The sequence below is a fragment of the Macaca nemestrina genome, chromosome X, assembly GCF_043159975.1.
Source record: "Macaca nemestrina isolate mMacNem1 chromosome X, mMacNem.hap1, whole genome shotgun sequence".
Taxonomy (NCBI): domain Eukaryota; kingdom Metazoa; phylum Chordata; class Mammalia; order Primates; family Cercopithecidae; genus Macaca; species Macaca nemestrina.
The window spans coordinates 61,235,439-61,242,665 of NC_092145.1; the positions used below are offsets into that span (position 1 = coordinate 61,235,439).

At 35.7% G+C, this 7,227-nt stretch overlaps 1 long non-coding RNA gene across 1 annotated transcript; it reads right to left on the reverse strand.

The window, feature by feature from the left end:
- Nucleotides 1–1,527: 1,527 nt before the first annotated feature.
- LOC139360824 (uncharacterized) lies at nt 1,528–6,978 on the reverse strand. The gene is made up of 2 exons (XR_011618338.1): nt 6,892–6,978; nt 1,528–1,760 (listed from the first exon to the last, which is right to left on the reverse strand). It is a non-coding gene; the product is annotated as an uncharacterized lncRNA (long non-coding RNA).
- Nucleotides 6,979–7,227: the final 249 nt, after the last annotated feature.

Below are 7,227 nucleotides of genomic sequence, written 5' to 3' on the forward strand. Positions count from 1 at the left end.
TGCTGAGCCACTAGACTTAATGGTATGGTGATGCAAGCATTTCTGTGGCCACCACAACTGGGACTGTGTTGGGTCAGACTTGAAGCCAACACAGCACTGGGCCTTAGCCAAGACCTTTCTCTTCAGATTGGTGAGCTCCCCCAGGTGCTGGATCTGTCCAAAACTATTTCTGAGAACCAGGGATTGGAGTCTAAAACCTTAGGAATTTACCAAAATTGAGTAAAACTCAATTTTACTGTGGCTAAACTGGCACTCAGACCACAATGCAAAGTTTTGCCCATTCTTCCCTGTAGTTCCTGCAGGCCTCTCCCTATGGCCACCACCACCACCTGTCCACAGGGTGTTCTACCAGGCCACCACTGACACTTGATTATAGACCAAGAGTTCTTCCATCAGCTTATGTTGAATGCTTGCAGGACTGGGACTCACCCTCTAGGGCAGTGAACTCCCCTCTGGTCCAAGGCAGGTCCAGAAATGCTGTCCAAAAGCCAAGGCCTGGACTCAGGGACTTTAAGAGCCTACTTGTTGTTCTACCCCACTGTGCCCAAGGTGGTACCTAAGGTGCAAGACAGAGTCTCCTTTACTTTTCTCTTTGCTTTTCTCAAACAAAAGGAGCTTGCACCATAGCCGCCACAGCCTGGAATGTGCCAGGTACCCCCCGAAGCCAACATGTCTCAGAGCCCAAGGCCCATTGCATACTCCCTGTGGCTGCTGGTTGTTCAGGACTCAAGGGCTCTTTACTCAGCAGGTAACCTTTCCTGCCAGGAATGGGTTCTTCCCTTCAAGGCAGTGGGTTCCCTTTCTGCTCAGGGTGTGTCTAAAAATGTTTTTCAAGTATCTTAACCTGCTGAATAAGAATTTTAATTAGACAGATTCAATGTATGGGTTTATGGAGATGATCCCAAAGCAAATTTATATACCTGTTGTCAGTATTATGCTCCCTATTCCCTTTGCCTTTGAACACTACTGATTCTTATGCTACGTGTATGTAAGTATTGGCCAATATAAGTTCAAATTTTTGAAAACAATGTGACTAAGAATAAAAAAACATTTAAAATAAAACAACATCCAAAACCATTGCCAAAGCAAGAATTGTTCAAATGTATGATAAACTTTTCAATAATCTGGTTTGTGGACATGATGAATATGCTTATCTGTTCTCCTCTAACTGCCACATATGCTTACTCCATATTGACATGGGGTCTTCAGCTGTTAGGGAAATATTTTAATGAAATGTTATTTTTAAAATTAACAATAATTAAATGAACCTCCTCAAATACCACTAGTTATGAAATGTTGCTGTTGTATAATATGTGTGAACGTATAAATGTGTATATATGGAATTGCTGCATTGTTTGGTATGTGAATTTTAAACTTACAAGGTAATATTGATCTTTTTCTACATGCATACTTATTTATACTCTCTTGAGCAATATAAAGAAATGCTTGAAGTTAAAAGACGAAGTCCTTTACTCTTATTTTCTGCTAAAAGTTTTAAAATTTTGCTTTTGACAATGACATATGAAATACATTTGAAATTTATTTTTATTTATAGAATGAGGACAGGATGCAATTTCATTTTTTCCACATGGATAAGCCTTTTTCAGGTCCATTTATTGAATGGTTTCTTCTTCCCCACTGGACTTCTATGCAACTGTTTAAAAAAAATTAATTGGGAGGTGATGAGGCTGAGGTGGCTCCAGTACTCTTGGTTTATATGTAAGGAAATCAGTGCTCATCTCAGTGTAGGTGGTCATAGCCTAAGACAAGAAAACGTGAGCTGAACCAATCATAAACTAACCTCTCACTTGGGATTTTAAGGCTACTGTCTCACTTTAAATAATGAAATATGTATACATATATATATTTTAAAATCTTATTTTGCAGACTACCTTAATAAGTTTTCCCCTTGTACCTCTTTCGCAGAGCCCCAACTGCTTGTGGTCTGGTGCTGCCCAATTCATGAACCTCTGTCTGCTCAAATAAACTCTTTAGCATTTAAACGTGCCCAAATTTATCTTCTCGTTTGTTTGTTTGTTTGTTTTGTTTTGAGATGGAGTCTCTCTCTGTCACCAGGCTGGAGAACAGTGGTGTGATCTTGACTCACTGCAACCTCTGCCTCCTGGGTTCAAGTGATTCTCCTGCCTCAGCATCCCGAGTCGCTGGGACTACAGGTGCACACCACCATGCCCAGCTAATTTTTGTATTTTTAGTAGAGATGGGGTTTCACCATGTTGGCCAGGATGGTCTTGATCTCTTGACTTTGTGATCTGCCTACGTCGGCCTCCCAAAGTGCTTGGATTACAGGCGTGAGCCACTGCACCTGGTCACCTAAATTTATCTTTAAACACTAACTGTGTCATAAATCACCATTCCATGTATGCGTGGGTCTGTTTTTGGATCTCTATTATATTCCTTTGGAAAATTTTCTGTTCCAGTAACACCACAGTGTCCTGATTATTATAGCATCATAATTATACCTAACATCTGGTATGGTATTATCTCTATTCTTACTCTTTCTATGTGTGTTTAAATTTTAGTAAGCTTATTAAGTTCTACAGGAAAACCCTGCTGGGGTTTTGAATGGAGTTGCATTAAAATTCAATTATAGATAAATTTGGAGAGAACAGACATACCTACAAGGATGTCTTCTAATTAATGAACATGTGATATTTCTCTGTTTGTTTGTCTTATGTAATATATTTCAATGCCTTTTAACACTTTTTAAAATTTAGGACATGCACATATTTTGTGAGATTTACTGACAAGTACTTTATAGTTTATGTTGCTATTGTAAGTATTGTCTTTTAAGAAAATTGTACTTTCTAGTTGTTTATGCGTGTGTGCAAATGTAGAATTGACATTTGTAAATTCACCCTTTTTTCAGTCAGGGTTATGGAGGCATAAATGACATTGATTAAAATCCACCCTTATATGATTTTATGAGTTTTCAAAAACACTACCAAAATTAAGATATAAGAGAGTTCAATCACCCTCCAAAATTCCCTTATATGCCCCTTTACAATCAACTCTTGCTTCTGGAAACCAGAAGGCTTATCATTTTGCATTTTTTGAAACATGATTTAAATGAAATCATATAGTAGCCTTTTAAGTCAGGTTTCTTTCACTTAGCAACATGCATCTAAGGTCTGTTTGCATTGCTGTGTGCAACAGTAGTGCCTTCATTTTTCTTGCTGAGTAGTATTCCATTGTTTAGATGTACCACACATCATACTCATTCATTTACCAATTGTTTCTAGTGTTGGGCTAGAATAAAGCCATTAAAGTATTCACATGCAGGTTTTTTAACAAAAATATATTTTATATCTCTTTGGTAAATACTTAGGAGTAGGATTGCAGGGTTGTATGGTAAGTGTATATTTCACTTTTTAAAAGACAGGGTCTTATGCTGTTGCCCAGGTTGGAGTGCAGCAGCACAATCACAGCTCACTGCAGCCTAGATCTCTGAGGCTCAAGCTATCCTTCCACCTGGGCCTCTTGAGTAGCTGGGATTACAAGCATGCACCACCATGCCCAACGAATAGTGCATGTTTCAACTTTATAAAAGAAATTGTCAAACTGCTTTCCAAGGAGACTGTAGTTTTGCATTAACTCAGGGCACATGACTTCATCCAAACCTCTGCACTAAGTGATGACCAGCTTTCTAGCATGTCTTCTAGCAGTGCAAAGTTATGTCCTTAAGATGACCCCAGCCCCACATTAAAATTCCTGCCTGAGAAAGCTCAGAATTTTCTGATTTTTTAGCCAACAGTTGATGATATGCCCTTGACCTCCCTTCTTAGAGCATTTACTAAAAAGGACTTAAAATTGTGAATCCTTTCTCTCTCCCTTTGAGATGTATATGTATCTCTAGAATGTCTTTATCAAGGATCTGAAAGCTAATCATTTGAAATGTAATCATCAGGAAAGATGGAGCTTCTGTCTCTCAGTTTCTATGGGAGGATAGAATCCTGACTTCCATAATTGCCAGTTAGCAGACACAGCTGGCCAAATCACATTTACACAGAACAACCCCTGGTTGTTTTTCACTTCAACCCTGATCTCTCTCCCATCCCTACTGCCTTGTTGTTCCTTTAAAAGGCCAGTCACCTCTGGAAAAATTTAAAGACAGGTCGAGTCTTTCTCCCAGTCTCTAGTAGTTGCTGAATAAAACCTAGTTTCAATGTTTTAACTTCATCTTTGACAGAATTTCATATGCTCTGAATACTTACTAGCACTTGCTATTTTATTTCTAAATTTTATTTTAATATGCATGTACTGGTTTCTCATTGAAGTTTTAATTTGCTTTTTCCTAATGACTAACAATATTGAACTTTTTTTTTTCATGTCTTTCTTAGTCCTATTTGTGTTATTATAAAGGAATATCTAAGGTTGGGTAATTTAAAAAGAAAAACATTTTACTTGGCTCATAGTTCTTTAGACTGTATAAAATCGTGGTACCAGCATATACATCTGCCGAGAGCCTCAGGCTGCTTCCACTCATGGCAGAAGAGGAAGAGGAGCCCACGTGTGCAGAGATCACATCCAAGAGAAAGCAAGAGAGAGGAAGGCAGATATCAGGCTCTTTCTTATCAACTAGCTCTTGAGGGAACTAGTAGAGTGAAAACTCACTTATTACCTAAAGGACTGAACAAAGCCATTAATGGGAGATTTGCCCCATGACCAAAACAGCTTCCATTAGTCTCCACCTCCAACATCAGAGATCAAATTATAGCATGAGATTTGGAGAGGTAAAACCAACCAAAGTAGAGCCATGTGCTTATCTGATGTTTATTTATCTTCTTTGCTGAAGTATCTGTCCAAATATTTGGCCCACTTTTCATTCCTCTTTATGTTTTATAATTTTTTTAATTTTAAAAATCCTTTATATATTTTAGGTACCAGTCATTTATCAGTTATGTGTTCTTCAAATTTGCTCTCCTAGTCTGTATTATCTTTTCATTCTGTTTCAAAGAGTGGAAGTTTTCAAATCTTTTACTTATTTGTTTTTCTGTTTGTTTATTTATTTATTTATTTTTACCCCAATACAGGAAAAAAGTTCAAATATTGATGAAATCCAGTGTATCCATTATTTTATAGATTTTGCTTTTGGTGTCATATCTAAGAAATCTTTGCCTAACTCGAGATCATGAAGAGTTTCCCTTATATTTTCAGCTAGATGTTTTATAATTTAGGTTTTACATTTAGGTTTGTTATATATTTAGACTTACATTTTATATGTAGTGGGATGTATGAATCAAGGGTCATTGTTTGGGATATGGTTTTCCAATAATTCAAACACTGTTTGCTGCACCTTGGTCAAAAATTAATTGGATATTTACCGGTGAATCTATTTCTGGAATCTTTATTATGCTCCATCAATCTACGTATTTTTCCTTTCATCAACACCATGCTGTCTTGATTACTTTGGTTTATAGTAGTCTTGAAATAAGACAGTTAAAGTTTTCCAACTTTATGAACTTCAAAAATTTTTTGGCTATTCTAATTCCTTTGCTATTTGATATCAATTTTAGAATAAGCTTGTTGATTTCTATAAATATTTTTTCAAATAATTTTATCAGAATCACATTGCAATTACAGATCACTTTTAGGGAACTTACATCTTGAAAATATTGAGTGTTCCAACATATGAACAACTTTAAGGTATTTTTGGTTGTTTCATCAATGTTTTGTGTTTTTTAACATGTAGCTATTGCATGTATTTTGTTAGACTTTTACCTAACGCATATTTTTGTGCTATTGGAAACTACTGTTTATCCTCTAATTATTACATATAATATTATGTATTATCTTGTTTGATCATGGTGTGTTTTCTTTTTCATACATTTTAAGATTTAGCTATCTTTTTGTTTAGGATTATAGCATCTGTAGTCATAATTGAAATCACGTATAATTGTGTTTTATCTTCCTATCCTTCTTTGAATTTATTATCATGATTATACGAGCCTACATGATAAGTTGTGTAATATTTTTTCTTATTCTATTTTTTGGAAGAGTTTGCATAATATTGGAAAGTTCCTTGAAAGTTTTGCTTGTAAATTTTATATGGGCCTGGTGCTTAATTTGCGTGAAGTTTTTAAGTAACTGCTTTAATTTCTGTCATACTAACTTAAATCTTCACACACTTTTATTTCTTCTTGAGTCAGTTTTGGTAATTTATATATTTCCAGGAAGTTTTTCATTTCATCTAACTTTTCAAGTTTACTGACATAAGGTTTTTAAAAAACCTTTCTAATATCTTCTTTAACTGTGCCCATATTTCGTTTTTTATTTATAATTATACCACCTATCTTTTTAAGAAAAATCTTGCTATAGGCTTTTTCATTAATGTTTCTGTATCTGCATCCTGTTTTTATTATTCACAGATCTCAGTGACATGCTTGATACATCCAATATCCGCTAAGCTTTAGTAATAGCTAGAGGCTATCAGATTTCATCTAGAAAAAAAATGTGTTCATTTGTACTGGGGTTAGAACATTTAATATAAGTATTGGAGGTCATAATTTTAGGCATTTTCTTGAAATCTTATTGAAATTTCTCCTCCCTTGTCTCTTTGTCTTTTAGCTATCAAGTGTGAAAAATAATAGCACATTTCACTTCAGCTACAGTAAAATAAAGAGAACTATTAGTAAAATTAAAAGTAGATGATTAAAACTGTGTACTCTAATATTGTTGAGGCACTTAGATTTCAATGTGCAGTGTATACAGCAGCATTTTCACTTATGATATTAACACAAAATATATAAATCCCTTTTCTTCCTATTTCTTAAGCTTGCTATATGCCAACCAAGATACCTAAAATATACAATTTTGACAAGTCGAGAAGTTGGCAGCTATTAGCTGTTCTTGCAAAACAAACCAAAAACCAACCTGTAACTTGGAAACTCACACATGAGCAGAAACAGTGCATTACTATGAGGGCAAAGCAGGAATGAGATAGGTACTGTTTGTTCTTCAGAAAACTTGCATCTAATATGTTATTATTCTTTATGACACATTACGGAATCTTCTTTGAAATTCCACTGTAGTGGACTTCACAATACCACTTACTGACTCTTAAAAATTGTTTCCTTAGAAACAGGGTCTTGCTATTTTGCCCAGGCTAGCCTGGGACCCTTGGGCTCAAGGGATCCTCCTACCACAGGCTCCTGAGTAGCTGGGACTACAGGTACGCACCACCATGTTCAGTTACCACTTATTGTTTTA